Source organism: Bos indicus, chromosome 12 (assembly GCF_029378745.1).
Source record: "Bos indicus isolate NIAB-ARS_2022 breed Sahiwal x Tharparkar chromosome 12, NIAB-ARS_B.indTharparkar_mat_pri_1.0, whole genome shotgun sequence".
Taxonomy (NCBI): domain Eukaryota; kingdom Metazoa; phylum Chordata; class Mammalia; order Artiodactyla; family Bovidae; genus Bos; species Bos indicus.
Window position 1 is genome coordinate 28338924 of NC_091771.1, and position 16743 is coordinate 28355666.

Consider the following 16743-nt stretch of genomic DNA (forward strand, 5'->3'; position numbering starts at 1 on the left):
CGGTAGAGTACTTCTAGATTATGGGCCTTTAACAATGCCTCATATTAGCTTCCTGCTTATCAGTCTTTCCTCCACTCCTCTGAGCTAACTTGTAAACTTTACACTGCTAAACCAAGTATTCTAATAATTGCTTACTACTGATGTGCTCAGTCATGTCCAACTTTTTGCAACCCTATGTTCTGTAGCCTGCCATGATCCTCTGTCCATCGGATTTTCCAGGCAATACTGGAGTGGGTTGCCATTACCTCCTCCCAGGGATCTTTCCCACCCAGGGGTCAAACCCAGGTCTCCTGCACTGGCAGGAGGCTTCTTCACCGCTGAGCCACCTAGAGTTAGGGCACTGTAACTATAATGTATATTTTTAAGTATCTCAGAGTAATGGCTATAAGATTTATTTTTTAAACTAAATTTAACTAATCTGAGCTTAATCTTCATGTTTTTCTCACTGTGTATGATCACCCCTACCAACTGAAACAATTAAAGCAAACTTATCCTTAATTGAACTAATTAGTTAGAAAGGGTTATAAAACCTTTTTCAACTATTGGGGAAAATGATTATAACCAGGTGGTTCATGACAGTGTAGTGTGAGGAAAAGCTGACCTCTACACTCTAAGGAGACAAAATTTTGAACAATTTGGCAGCTTCTTAAATAAGCGTAACAAGTAAATACACTCTCAAAAAAATTACTGGGTTTATTTTTGGACTAAGGATTTTTGGACTTTTTAACATTCCCAAACAGGAATACTAAAAACCAAACACAATTTTCTCCAAACACCTACTGTAATTGGAAGTGACAAATGACTTGTGTAGCAAATTGAGTTTAAAAGTGAAAAAATACACACTCATGTATACATACATCTTACAACAAAATAAAGTTCAACACTAACTTCCAAGTTACTCTGGCTTATAAGTTTAACTAAGAATAAATAAATGCCTTTTGTAAGGCATTTATTTGTCAAGCATTGTAACACAATAAAAAGATCAAGCAACTACAGAAGACAGAGACATGCAAGAGGTTATCTTCTGAGACAATTTAAGTGGACTGAATCCTGGATACAAATTATTAAAACCAGACTCTCAAACAGATGGTTAACCTCCAAACTTTATTTCTTGGTTGAATGAATGAAAAAGGGAGAAGGGAATAGACAATACTACGCTGTCTGGCAATAAGTGTACATGTTGCTTAAGTCCTGAATAAAACAATACAGGCCATGTGGATGCCTCTAAGCCTCCAAGAGATCTAGAGGCTGTCTCAATTCCATCATAAGAATATGACTGTGACTTTGGATAAATCAATCGAAATACAATCTGAACTTAATTTCTCATGCATATGATGATTGGAGATCTAAGTTTCCTTATAGCCTGCTAACACTAACAAAGGAAATACAAATTTATTCTTTTTTAATACAAATTATACACAGTACTTGTCATCCCAGTCAAACCACCGTGAGCTCTCCTGTTAGTTCTAGGCACCCCTGGTTTAAAAAAAAAAAAAAAAAGGAGCACTGAGGAAGACAGAGGACAATCCTAATCTTCAAGAAAAAGAAGCAGAAAGAACACAATCTCCCAAAATATTCCCCTCTGCACAAAGTTTTGCCCTCTTCACCAGAGCAAGCCCTGTCTATTATAGAGTATCACTTTATTTTAGGCTTAACAAATTATTGACAAAGCCTGATCCGCAAAATGTAACTCTCTGTGACAGTTAAAGATGAAAAATAATTTTTAAATAAATTAAAAATTTAAACTTTTAATCAACAGCTAATTCAATAGAATTGCTTGTCAAATAACCTTGGTAAAAAACATTCCACGACAATATGAATCATGTTCAACATCACATTACCTCTAATTCTTGAGGTGGGGGGGGGGGGGAGGGGGCGGGGGCATAACCAGACAAGAATGAAAGTGACAGCTGCTGTAAAAAATAAAGTTAATACAAACAGAATCAACCTCAACAAGAAAGGAGAAAATAAGAAAGGGCAACAACAACAACAAAGAAAGGGCACAAAAGTTCTTTACGAAAAAACAAAGGCCAATACAAACACTAGGGCTTCCCTGGTGGCTCAAACGGTAAAGAATCTGCAAACATTACCTTGTCATTTAAAATACATGTTTAAGTAAAACACTGAGGATAATTTTTTTAATGATCAAAAAAGGCCAAAAACAAACAAACAAACAAACTACTCCAGTAATCAAAGAATGTCTAAAGTGCACTCTTCCACATACATTTGTAAATTTATTTTGAAAGAATAATGCTCTAATTCAAGCGGATATTTTTTAGTTAAGTTTTTCAGAATAAATCTACCTCAACATAAAAAGTTCCATGTTGAAACTTTCACCTATAAATCACTACAAATTTTAACTAAGTTTTCTGCTATCACCAGACGATACCAAATTAATTGTTTCACAAACTGACCTGCATACACCGTAAGAATGCTCATTTTATTGTCCCTAAAACTGCTAACATCTCTGACATACGTACAACCTAAATAAGTGTCCTTTCTAGCCCCCCTTTTTTTCACTTAATACCATTTTTATGTTTTTAACCATTTTATTTGACCACTCCATACGTGAGTAGGATCCTCTGGAGAAGGAAACGGCAACCCACTCCAGTACTCTTGCCTGGAAAATCCCATGGACAGAGGAGCATGGTAGGCTCCTACAGTCCATGGGGTCGCAAAGAGTCGAACACGACTGAGCGACTTCACTCACTCACTCACATACGTGAGTAAGGAAAATGCTCTATCTTGAAACTTCACCTACATGTGTTGAGAACAATGATTACACTGCCATTCAAGTTTTAAATAATTATGACTTATTTACAGCTCGTCTCATATATAAACACACTTGAATTTTTAAAGGTTATTAGGAAAACAGCAGAAGACCCCCAACTCACTCAAGACCGCAGACCCACCGTCTAAAGGCTACATCCAAAGTTTCCGAAATGGTTTACTAAACAGGGTTTATAGGGTCGTTCAGGACAGAACTGCCCATCCATCATTCCATAACACAAGTGTGAGAAGAGCGTTCAAGGCACGTTCTCCAAAATGAGATAAAGGGTTCCCTTTGGGGGTTGGCTAAGATGCCTAAAACGTGTGTTAACTGGTTAGGGACCTGCTCTTCCAAACCCTACCCCGAGATTACACAGAACACAAATGGAACGCAGGAAGAGGCAACTCTGAAGACGAGGAGGTGCCGGGATTCAGGGTTCAGATTCATTTGCCTCGAATAACTGGACGGCTGCTGAGCGCAGCTTTAACGCATATACCAAAAGGCAGCCAACAGCTAGAGAACCACACACCAAATCCTTCTCCCGATCAGAAACTTTTCAGGTTGTCACCCAGACAAGAGACGGCACGAACGTCAACTCCTACAGCCGCACAGGGCTGGCACGGGTCGTTCCGACTCGGAGGCTTCCTAAAGGAAACTCACCCCCGGGGAAGGACTCCTTCTCAAACCGGGTCCTCGGGTGCCCCCTGCACCAGCTGCGGGAGGCGCGGCGGGCGCGCTTTATACCTCCGGACGCCGGCAAGTAACTGTACGAAAATGTCACTCGGTCGGCCCACGGTCGCCGCCCGGAGCAGAGGAGCTGCGCGGCGCTGGGGACCCGGCGGCGGGGTCCAGGGCGCCGAGGCCCGCACAGCGCTCGGGTCCAGCCGGGACCCGCGCTCCCCGCCCCTCGCCCGGAAGGGGGGATGGAAAACCCGCCCGCCCGAGAAGGATTCAACAGGAGCGCCGCGCCGCCCGCCTGCCGCCCGGGAAACAGCCGCCCGCCCGCCGGCCGGCCGGCCGGGCGCGGGGGGGAGGGGAGGGGAGGCGGCGGGGCACGGGCGGCCGGCGCGGACCCCCGGCCGCGCGCAAGGTCACCGCCCCGCCGCCCTCGCCGCCGCGGGCGCCCCGGCCCGGCCAGGGCGGCAAGTTTAATTTCTAGTCGGCGGCGGCTGGAGCCCGCGGCGTGGAGGGAGCGCGCCCGCCCCGGGGCCCTCCCCACCCCCACCGGGCAGCCCCGGCCCACGCCCCCGGCCCGCGCCCCGCTCCTCCCGGCGCCGCCGCCGCCGCCGCCGCGCAGCCGGCGGCTGCAGCCCCCGATGCCGGGAGGCGAGTCGCGGCTGCCAGGCGGGCGCCGCTTTGAGCCCCGCCAAGACACAGCCGCGGCGGCGGGCGCTGAAAAAAATGGAGCGCGGCGACTGGAGAAGAGAGAGGTTTTCTCTTCCCGTTAACTGAATTGTTTCCTACCTCCGGGTGCCCGACTCGCTACTCCTCTCACTCCGCCGCTCTCCGGGATCCGCCGCCGCTGCCGCCGCATCCAATCGCCTCCTCCCCCCCTCCCCTTCCGCAGCCAGCCCGGCCGTTCCTCCTCCTCTCCGCTTCAAAATGGCGCCAAGCGCTCTTCGGCGGCTGCTCCAATCGAACCGCCGCGGACAGCACCCGGGGGCAGGCAGAGCGCCGCGTTGGTGCGCAGCGCCCCCTACCGACCCGCCGGCCCCGCGCGCGCGCACGCGCGCCCCCGCTGGCCCGCCCGCCCGCCTCCCCTGTGCCCCGCCCCGCCCCGCCCGGAGCGCGTCCCCGCCGCCGCTCCGCCCCGCCCAGCTCGTCGCGCGCGCACGCAGCCACACGGGCACGCCGCCGCTGCAAGACCCGCAGCTGTCAATGCTTTCTCTGCCTCTTAAGACTTTCTTGACTTTTCCCAAAAACCACACAAATTGTTATATATTTCTAGCTTTATGGATAAAAGTTGGAAATTTTTCAAAACAGTGAAATTCAGTACGAATGTTGTGCTAAGTAAATAAAATTGGGGTTAAGTACTTTGCTCCTTTACTTTTGAGATGACGTAGTCATCTCAAAATGTCATAAAATAGCTTTTTTCTCCACTATGTATGTTATGTCTTTAACCCCACAGCTTCCCCATTTTCAGGTATTGTTTAGGAAGCGGGAGGAGGGAGGAACATAATAATTACATCTGTAACAAAGCATTCCATTCATTCCTCCTATGACAATTGTTATTGGAGAAATAATCTGAAGATCACCGGACCCCTTCCAGAAGGTGCCGTTCCTTCCGCCTTCAGCTGTAAGGTGGTATGTTAAAGTTGATCTATCGATTACTATTAGGATGGAGAGAGGAAAAAATAACTTTAAAGGCCTCAATGAAGCATAGTTGCTAACGAAACTGTTTTATGCAACAGCCAATAGATTTGAAGAAATTAGTAATATAAACTTTCATTTAAAGCAACACTTTGGGAAATTTTGAAAAGTTGGTGTTAAAAGAAAAATAAATTTCTGTGTTAAAGGCTTTTTAAAAAAACAACCAAATATGGCAGCAGGGTATAAATGGGAAATCTCTGTACCTTCCTCTGGATTTCCTGTACACTTACAGCTGATCTAATAAAAATAAAGCCCAAAAAATAACCAAGTTGTAATTTATCAGGAGCAATATAATTGAAAGTGGCACCTGTCGGCCCATGCTTCTATCAGCTTTCCACTAACACTCCACTAAAAGATTATTTTCCTTTCCATAGGGATTGGCAGATAAAAGAGACAAGGAGGACAAAGGCAGTGTGATTTCCACACAGGGAGAAGAGCTAGAAGGGAAAGGATGCCACAAAGGGAAATGATGTTAAGGGTTCCAAGGTGACTTTGCCTACAGTACAGCTCAAATGCCAAAGCCAGCAAACGTTTAAGCCAAGACAGTTTCCTGCTGACTTTCTTTTTAAACACTATCTTAGAGGTCTCATCTTGTTAAGCTCATTTGGTTAAGTCTTGAAGCATCTTTTACCTACCTAGTAACCAATGGTACTCCTGATCTCTGATACAGACATTAAACTGAAAGTCTTAACTTCTTTTATTCTGAAGAAATCTCTGGGATCTTTGGGAATATGTGTATATATGTGTTATCTACAGACTTGTAGAGTCTTCCAGATCTCCTTGGAGTTAAGTAGCATAGATCACCATTATAATTGAGGTTCTGAGCTGCTGACTGAGAATTCCTGATGCACTGGGCAGAACAGTCAAAGCAAAAACTGTTCACTCTTATCCAAGGTTAGCACTCAGCAGTGTGTGAAGTCAATGGGCCTGATCCTGGTTAATGAGAGCAAATTGCGCTTATTTACACTGTAAATCCACACTGTCCAAAAGAAATATGAACCATGTATGTAATGTGAAATCTTTTCATTTTAAAGAGAAAAGGAACCAGTGAAATTAATTTTAATATTTTATGTAACAGTATATCCAAAACGTTGTCATTTGTGTTTGTAATCAATATAAAATTTTGTTATTAATATACAATCACAGATAATTTACATTCTTTTGTTCATCTTGTGAATTTTACACTAAAAGCACATTTCAATGTTTCAAGTGCTCAATAAGTACTTGTGGTGGGTTTTCCTGGTGGTCCAGTGGTTAAGAATCTGCCTTGCAATGCAAGAGACACGGGCTCCATCCCTGGTGTGGGAAGATCCCACGTGCCATACACCCCCTCACACCTTGCCACAACTGGAGAAAACCAGCATGCAGTAAAGAAGACCTACCACAGCCAAAAAATAAATAAATCTTAAAAAATAAAAGTACATGTGGCTAGTGGCTTCCTATGGTGAAGGGTACAGCCTGTAGACTCTGGAATCAAAATGCTATTTTTTAACAACTTGTAATAAATATTCAACATTGTTTCATGGTGTATTCTTTGCAACTGTTGAACTCTGTTAAGAATTATGCCAGTACCAGTTGAAGTGCATGTATTTAAAATACATAAAAAGAAATGAGGATAATTTGAGACCTCTGGGACAACATCAAGAGCACTAATACTCACATTATATGGGTCCCTGAGGGATAAGAGAAAGAGGAAGGGTCTGAGAACATATTTGAAGACACAATAGCTGAAAAATTCCCTGACCTATGAAAGGAAACATTCACCCAATTTCAGGAAGCACAATCCCATATGCGATTAAACCAAAGAGGAACACACCAACACACAATTGTATTCAAAATGACTAAAATCAAATACATATGAATAAGAGTATATATTCATATAGTATTATATATATAGTGTATATATATTATTTTATGCTCATGTTTTTCATATTGAACAGTGACTTACTCTAAATTTCCTATGGACATGAGTATGAGTGAACTCCAGGAGTTGGTGATGGACAGGGAGGCCTGGCGTGCTGCGATTCATGGGGTCGAAAAGAGTTGGACACGACTGAGCGACTGATCCGATCTGATCTGATCTGATATCATTGGCTTAGATATTTAAGAAAGCAAATGAGAATTTATTTAAAGAGCATTGGATCACAATAAACTGTGGAAAATTCTGAAAGAGATGGGAATACCAGACCACCTGATCTGCCTCTTGAGAAATTTGTATGCAGGTCAGGAAGCAACAGTTAGAACTGGACATAGAACAACAGACTGGTTCCAAATAGTAAAAGGAGTTCGTCAAGGCTGTATATTGTCACCCTGTTTATTTAACTTATATGCAGAGTACATCATGAGAAACGCTGGACTGGCAGAAACACAAGCTGGAATCAAGATTGCCGGGAGAAATATCAATAACCTCAGATATGCAGATGACACCATCCTTATGGCAGAAAGTGAAGAGGAACTCAAAAGCCTCTTGATGAAAGTGAAAGTGGAGAGTGAAAAAGTTGGCTTAAAGCTCAACATTCAGAAAACGAAGATCATGGCATCCGGTCCCATCACTTCATGGGAAATAGATGGGGAAACAGTGGAAACAGTGTCAGACTTTATTTTTCTGGGCTCCAAAATCACTGCAGATGGTGATTGCAGCCATGAAATTAAAAGATGCTTACTCCTTGGAAGGAAAGTTATGACCAACCTAGATAGCATATTCAAAAGCAGAGACATTACTTTGCCAACAAAGGTTCGTCTAGTCAAGGCTATGGTTTTTCCTGTGGTCATGTATGGATGTGAGTGTTGGACTGTGAAGAAAGCTGAGTGCCGAAGAATTGATGCTTTTGAACTGTGGTGTTGTAGAAGACTCTTGAGAGTCCCTTGGACTGCAAGGAGATCCAACCAGTCCATTCTGAAGGAGATGAGCCCTGGGATTTCTTTGGAAGGAATCATGCTAAAGCTGAAACTCCAGTACTTTGGCCACCTCATGCGAAGAGTTGACTCATTGGAAAAGACTCTGATGCTGGGAGGGATTGGGGGCAGGAGGAGAAGGGGACGCCAGAGGATGAGATGGCTGGATGGCATCACTGACTCGATGGACGTGAGTCTGGGTGAACTCCGGGAGTTGGTGATGGACAGGGAGGCCTGGCGTGCTGCGATTCATGGGGTCGCAAAGAGTCGGACACGACTGAGGGACTGATCTGATGATTAGCCACTAGAATTAGTGATAATTCTCAGCAAGCAGTTAAATTTAATACCAGAAGCATACTAATAGTAATACATGAGCTCCTTTAAACACATCTCATTTAGAATAAAATTTCTTTATATGGTGTTAAAAATCATTAGTAATAGAACAATCTGGCCGGACGACTGAATGGAATAAAAATGAGCACTCTCTCCCTAAACGCCTAGTTATATTTTGACTTTTAATTAAGTGTCTGGCATTCAGGGCAGCTCCTGCTACTTGTTGACTACGTAGCTATGAGGCTATGAGGGCGCTACCTCTATTTATTCAACCAGATTCGCTTACTCAACTTAGCCACTTTACTCGTCATTACTCTGAACTTCGTTTCCCACAACCATGCTGCTTTGGCCCATGACTTCCTTTGCCTGTAGATTTACCCTTAATTTTAATTTTCTTCTTCTCTCCATAGTCTTACTGCCTATGTTATTTATAAATAGAAAATGTTTGCCTCACTATTTTGAAAAAGGGCAAAAAAGGAAACACTCTCTATCCTTTTTGAAAGATCTCAATCTTCTCCCCAAACAGGGTATGGATTCTATGTGTATGTGCTTTTTTTTTTTTTTTTGGCCATGTTGCACAGCATGTGGGATCTTAGTTCCCAAGGAGGGATGGAACCCACGCCCCCCTGCGCTTGCAAAGTCTTAACCCCGGAACCGCCAGTTAAGTCCTTTTGTTTTTCTCTGTGGCGTGAGAACTCTGTATATGCATATTTTAAAAGTCTGTTCTAAGTTCATATCACATCTATCCATTGCAGAGGGGAGACTTCCTTTATATAGGATCAAATGAGGTGTGATTTCTTATTAAAAAATGTACTTCAGATCAGATCAGATCATTTGCTCAGTCATGTCCGACTCTTTGCGACCCCATGAATCGCAGCACGCCAGGCCTCCCTGTCCATCACCAACTCCCGGAGTTCACCCAGACTCACGTCCATCGAGTCAGTGATGCCATCCAGCCATCTCATTCTTTGGCGTCCCCTTCTCCTCCTGCCCCCAATCCCTCCCAGGATCAGAGTCTTTTTCCAATGAGTCAACCCTTCGCATGAGGTGGCCAAAGTACTGGAGTTTCAGCTTTAGCATGATTCCTTCCAAAGAAATCCCAGGGCTGATCTAGTCCTTTATTTACTTGATGGTTGCTTTTCAGATTTTCGGTTTATATACATATGTATATGTATATACATATACACATATATAACGGTGTTAGAGCTGGTTAGGAAAGGGTGTCAGAAAGATGCCATGAAAAGATTTTGAGAAGTTTAGGGTTCATAGAGCATAGAAATGATCACCTCTTTCAATTTATTTTATATAAAGAGACTGAGACTCAAATAGATAAATGATTTGTCCAGGAAATCCATAGTCAGGGGAAATTTTTTTAGTGACTCTCATCATCTTCCAATTAATTTAGAAAGAATGTAATTTAAAGGGATTCCCTGGTGGCTCAGATGGTAAAGAATCTGCCTGCAATGCAGGACACTCAGGTTCAATCCCTGGATCAGGAAGATCCCCTGGAGCACAGAATGGCTACCCACTCTAGTATCCTTGCCTGGAGAATTCCACGGACAGAAGAGCCTGGTGGGTTACAATCCACGGGACTGCAGAGAGTTAGACAGGAATGAATGACTAACACATACAGACAAGTAATTTAAAAATCTCATTTCATCTCACAAATATGTAATTTCTTTTTAGATTAAGTCCCGTGTAAGTCACAAACAAATATAAACTTGTGGAAATATTAATTGAATTTTGAGAGGATAAGAAAAATGGATCCTTAAGTGTAGAGTATGGTTACTTGAATATTTTCTCTCAAATTTGTTATATATATATATAGTATATATATATATTACATATGCAATATATGTATTTTTAGACTTTACTTTTTTATTGATTAAACAAATAATAAAATTTACTGTTCTAACACTTTAAGGTGCCCAGTTCAGTAGTGTTAAGCATATTTACATTGTAAAACAGCTCTCCAGAACTTTTTCATCTTGCAGAACTGAGACCCTATACCCATTAAGCAACAACTCCCCTTTTCCCCTTTACTCCCATTCTATCTTGTTTCTATGAGTTTGACTACTTTAGATACCTCATGTAAGTGAAATTATACAGTACCTGTCTTTTCATGATTGACTTCACTCAGCGTGATAGATTTTACTTTTTAAGAGTTCCAAAGCTAGATAACTGAGAGATTTTTAAGCAAAATATAATATCTCCTGTAACCATATAAAGAGGAACTTTGTTTAGGAAAGCATTTATCATCAAGTCAACTGCAGGAAATTAAAGAGGTACGGCTGTGCTTAGTTCCTCAGTCGTGTCCGACTCTTTGTGACCCCATGGACTGTAGCCCACCAGGCTCTTCTGTCCACGCGGGTTCTCCAGGCAAGAATACTGGAGTGGGTTGCTACGCCCTCCCCAGGGATCTTCCTAACCCAGGGATGGAACCCAGATCTCCGGTACTGCAGGCAGATTCAAGATATAGAATTAAGAACAATTTCACTTGAAAATAATGAGAATGACACAGGATAGTTTAGAGTGAACCTCTGAATATGAGTGCCAGAGTATATTAGTTCCTATACTTCATATATATCAGTACTCAACCACCAATCTGTCTTTATTTTACATAGTCAACAAAATCAATGTGCCAGTGTAAAATAGCCAAAAGCACGAAACCAGTTCTTCGGTGTTATGTTTCTATTCGAGGCAGTCTATTTTTGTGCATGGGGTAATAGCCCACTCTATATCCAACCAAGTTTGTATCACTTTTCATTCTAGGTAAATTCACTTGACTCCTGATAGTCCTCTTCACAGATCTATAAAAAGCATACTTTGTTCTACTACAGGAATTCTCTTTCTTGTCCTGGTTACAGTAGAAAAAATATAGTAATATTTGAAAATTAACTTCCTTCAGCAGCCAGCAGATGGAGCTGTTGAAAAATGTTGCCGTTACTTTAAAAAACAAAACAAAAACTAATTTTACTGAAATAAAACCAGTTTTCAGTTCAGTCGCTCAGTCGTGTCCAGCTCTTTGTGACCCCATGAACTGCAGCACGCCAGGCCTCCCTGTCCATCACCAACTCCCAGAGTTTACTCAAACTCAGGTTCATTGAGTTGGTAATGCCATCCAACCATCTGGTCCTGTCGTCCCCTTCCCCTCCTGTCTTCAGTGTTTCCCAGCATCAGGATCTTTTCAAATGAGTCAGCTCTTCGCATCACGTGGCCAAAGTATGGGACTTTCAGGTTCAACATCAGTCCTTCCAGTGAATATTCAGAACTGATTTCCTTTAGGATGGATTGGTTGAGAGTCCAGGGGACGCTCCAGAGTCTTCTCCAACACCACAGTTCAAAAGCATCAATTCTTCCGTGCTCAGCTTTCTTTATAGTCCAACTCTCACATCCACACATGACTACTGGAAAAACCATAGCTTTGACTAGATGAACCTTTGTTGGCAAAGTAATGTCTCTGCTTTTTAATATGCTGTCTAGGTTGGTCATAACTTTTCTTCCAAGTAGCAAACATCTTTTAATTTCATGGCTGCAGTCACCATCTGCAGTGATTTTGGAGCCCAAAAAGCTATATTTTTGATGTGTAAATAATGAGTTTATGGTAAAGAAATCTGAAAATGCAGTAAAGATTAAAATGAAAAAGAAATCAATCATAATCATGCCACCACATGAAGTTACTTTTAATGCTTTTAATATATTCTATTCATATATTATATATGTTACAAAATATAATTTTATATTTTTAACATAATATATATTTATATATTATAAAATATAATTTCATATGTATTATATGTATATATAATGAATTTATTTTATATTTTATATATATTTTGTAAATTTAATATATCAAGCATAAATTTATAATGTTTTATAATCTGCCATCTCTCCTTGAAAACATCAGATATTTGCTTATACAGAAATCTCCAGGGATAATATTTAAAATATATGTAACTATACAGGACAGGCAAGGATCAGTCAGACAGATACAAGCTGTAACTTGAGCAAGATGCTGAATACTCCCTGCTGTGCCAGGCATTCACCCTCTAGTTGAGGATAGTGGGTAAAGTCTGCAGGGTGACAGGGAGGGGCTGGAGTACCCAAGGAGGAAGGAGAATACTCAAGGTGCCAGGAATGTGACCATATAACAACCTTATAGAAGTATTCTACTGATACAGCCACAGCATGGCACAACAGCTGAACTATCAGCTCTAAAACATTTGGCAAAATATACAGATCGTCCCCAGCCTATGGTTCAACTTATGATGTTGAGTTTGAATCTAATGATGTGGGTACGGTACTCTTGGGGTGCTATGCAGTGGAGGCAGGCCATAGTCATATGATCATGAGGATAAATAACCTATATACTTACAATCAGTCTGGACCCATACGATCATTCTTTTTTTCACTTTCAGTACAGTACTTAATAAATTAAAAGAGATAGTCAACACTCTATTATAAGGTAGGCCTTGTGTTAGATTTATTTTGCCCAACTGTAGGCTAATGTAAGTGTTCTGAGCACATTTAAGGTAAGTTAAGCTAAGCTGTGTTTACTGTTCCAAAGGTTCAGTTCAGTTCAGTCGCTCAGTCATATCCGACTCTTGTGACCCCATGGACGGCAGCACGCCAGGCCTCCCTGTCCATCACCAACTCCCGGAATTTACCCAAACTCATGTCCATTGAGTCAGTGATGCCTTCCAACCATCTCATCCTCTGTCGTCCCCTTCTCCTCCCATCTTCAATCTTTCCCAGCATCAGGGTCTTTTCAAATGAGTCAGTTCTTCGCATCAGGTGGCCAAAGTATTGGAGTTTCGACTTTAGCATCAGTCCTTCCAGTGAATATTCAGGACTGATCTCCTTTAGGATGGACTGGTTGGATCTCCTTGTAGTCCAAGGGACTCTCTAAAGTCTTCTCCAGGCTAGGGGTATTAAATTAATTTTCGACTTACTGATCTTTTCAACTAACAATTGGTTTATCAGGCTGAAACCCCACTGGAAGTTGAGGAAGATATGTACAAGAATACACAAACTTAGAGGACTTCTAGGAAGGAGTCTGAGTAGCTTGGGAACAGTGGTGGAAGAGAAATATATCACTACATTCCCTTTGGTACCATGATTGTGTATTTAACGTTAAAAAGATTTTAAATAAAGTATCGTGAAAAACTTTTAGGTGAATAAATATGCACTTATATCATTACTCTAGTGACCATATACCACTATTTCCTATGTAGCTATACCATAATTTACTTAATGAACCTCTGTTGTTAAACAGTTCAGTAATGAATTGTAACATAAAATATGTTTAAATTCATGCATTCACAATATATTTTAAAAATAAAAACACTTAGTAACTGCTGGAGGTTGCTAATGAACGAACTCATTATTTTGAAATCTAGCAAATAAAGAGGAAGAATCCGTCATTTAACCTGCCTGTTGTGTATAAACTATAGCAGTGGGTAATCAAATAGTTTTCTGTGAACAGAAGTAATCCAGCTAATAAATGAAGAAGGAATGACAGAACTAGAATATCATCATATTTTGAAATCAAAATGAAAATAATAGATCCAGACACTGAACAAATACCTGCTAACATCACCTAGAAAGACAACTGAACATTAGATGCTCCCTGACTGAAAACGTTAACTGTACCTATTCAGTAATATTGCTGAATAACCCAACCTGAATCTGATCAAGTCTCTAGATGCAAGTACCAGTTTACAAGAAGTATGGAGGGACATAACATGGTTTCTTAAATTCCAAGGGTTAACACCCAAACCAGAGGAAACAAAAACAAACAAATGGGACTACAACAAACCAAAAAGCTTCTGCACAGTAAAGGAAACCATTAACAAAATGAGAAAAGCAATCTACAGAAAGGGAGAAAATATTTGCAAGTCATATATCTGAAAAGGGATTAATATCCAAAATATATAAAGAACTCAGGCAACTAAATAGCAAAAAAACCCACCAAAACCTGATTATAAAATATGCAGGGACTTCCCTGGTGGTCTAGTGGTTAGGAATCCACCTACCAATGCAGAGGATGCAGGTTCAATCCCTGGTCAGGGAAGATTCCACATGCCGTGGAGCAGCTAAGCCCAGCAGAGCTACTGAAGCCAGCAAGCTCTGGAGCCTGTGCTCCGCAACAAGAGAAGCCACTGAAATGAGACACCCTCGCACTGCAGCTAGAGAGTAGCCCCCTTAGAGAAAGCCCTCTTGCAGCAACAAAGACCCAGGCAGCCAAAAAAAGAGAGAGAGCAATTCAGAAACATTGGATCCTGAATGTGAAGAAGTTTTATAAAGAAAAAAAAAATTAAAAAAAAAATAAAATATGCAGACGAACTGAATAGACATTTTTCCAAAGAAGACATACATGTGGGCAATAGGTACATGAAAAGATGCTCAACATCTCTAATCATTAAGGAACTACAAATTAAAAACACAATGAAATAACATCTCACACTTGTCAGAATGGATATAAATAACATGTTGGCAAGGATGTGGAGAAAGGAGTATCCTTTTGCACCACTGGTAGTAATGTAAATTGGTAAAGCTATTATAGAAAAAGATATGGAACTTCCTTTAAAAATTAAAAATAGAACTTCCATAAGATCCAGCAATTTCATTTCTGGGTATTTGTCCAAAGAAACAAAAACACCAACTTGAAAAGATATATGCACCCCTGTGTTCACTGCAGCATTATTTACAATAGCCAAGATACAGAATCAACTTCAGCGTCCATCAATAGATGAATGGATAAATAGTACATGGTTCATATATATACTATGGGATATCATTCAGCCGTAAAAATAATGAAACCTTGTCATTTGCAACAACACAGATAGACCTTGAGAGGAAAGGACAAATACCATATGATCTCACTTTTACATGGAATCCAAAACAAAACAGACGAAAAAGCTCCTAAACACAGAGAATAGATTGGGACTGCCAGGGGTGGGGATTATAGGGGAAGGTGAAACAGTAAAGAGGGTCAAGGGTACAAAGTCCCAATTGTAAAATAAGTTATGCGGATATAATGTATAGTTGATAATACTATATTGCACATTTGAAAGTTCCTGATAAGTTTTAAAAGTTCTCATCACATGAAAAAAATTCTGTAACTATTTATGATGATAGATGTTAAATGAATTTACTGTGGTGACCATCTTGTAATACATACAAATATAGAATTGTTGTATTATCCACCTGAAACTAATATAATGCTGAATGACAATTACACCTCAATAAGAATATAAATTTAAAAAATTAATTCCAAGGGAGAATAAATGAGAGATGAAAAGGGAACCTAATACTAAAAGAGGTTAACTGAACGTTGTGGTATTTGGACTTACTTGGATTCAGATTCAAGAAAATAAACTGTAAAATGTAATTATAACATTTATGATACATTTTGGAATTATAAAACTGAATACTTAATATTATTGCTTATTTTTAGGTATAATAAAGTAATGGTATAATGGTGATATTAAAAAATTTAACTGATACAAAGTGTTCTGTTTCTTGATTAATTATCCAGTGTGTTTAGTTTGTAAAAATTTGGTAAGCAGCACCTGATTAAAAAATGGACCAAAGAATTTTATATAGATAACCCATTAGCATAGGGAAAGATATTCCACATCATATGTCATCAAGGAAGTGCAAATTAAAACAATAATAGGGTATCACTACACACTTTTTGCAATAGCCAAAATTCAAAATACTGACAACACTAACGGAGAAGGCGATGGCACCCCACTCCAGTACTCTTGCCTGGAGAATCCCATGGACGGAGGAGCCTGGTGGGCTGCAGTCCATGGGGTCGCTAAGAGTCGGGCATGACTGAGCGCCTTCACTTTCACTTTTCACTTTCATGCATTGGAGAAGGAGATGGCAACCCACTCCAGTGTTCCTGCCTGGAGAATCCCAGGGAAGGGGGAGCCCGGTGGGCTGCCGTCTATGGGGTCGCACAGAGTCGGACACGACTGAAGTGACTTAGCAGCAGCAGCAGCAGACAACACTAAATGCTAACAGGTAGCGGGGAACAAGAACTCTCCTTCATTGCTGGCTGGAATGCAAAAATGGTATGTTACTTCGGAAGACAGTTTGGCAGTTTCTTACAAAACTAAACATACTTTTGCCATAACATATAGAAATCCCACTCCTTGGACTTACTCAAGGGAGTTGAAAGTTCATGAAAACCTGACAAATGTTTTATAATGGGAACCAAGGCAGTTCCCTGATCTTGGAGGTCTTAGGATTCCACTAGACTCAAGGCAATGGCATGATCTCTTTTCTGATGTCTTACCTAGGCTGTTCACAGAGTCAGTCCCTTCCACCCTCTGATGATAAAGAAGACAATGCTTTCAGAGGAG

At 41.1% G+C, this 16743-nt stretch overlaps 1 protein-coding gene across 5 annotated transcripts in view; it reads right to left on the reverse strand.

Annotated features, from left to right (window-relative positions):
* The window catches only part of PDS5B (PDS5 cohesin associated factor B), a 192582-nt gene extending 188199 nt beyond the window's left edge, over positions 1 to 4383 (reverse strand). For 3 of the 5 annotated variants that reach the window (XR_011569734.1, XM_070800202.1, XM_070800200.1), the window contains exon 1: positions 4235 to 4383. The gene's annotated coding sequence lies outside the window, so the exon portion shown is untranslated. Of the gene's footprint in view, positions 1 to 3430; positions 3541 to 4234 lie in introns of those variants that run through there. The other 2 variants (XM_070800203.1, XM_070800201.1) reach the window with 2 other exon arrangements.
* Positions 4384 to 16743: the final 12360 nt, after the last annotated feature.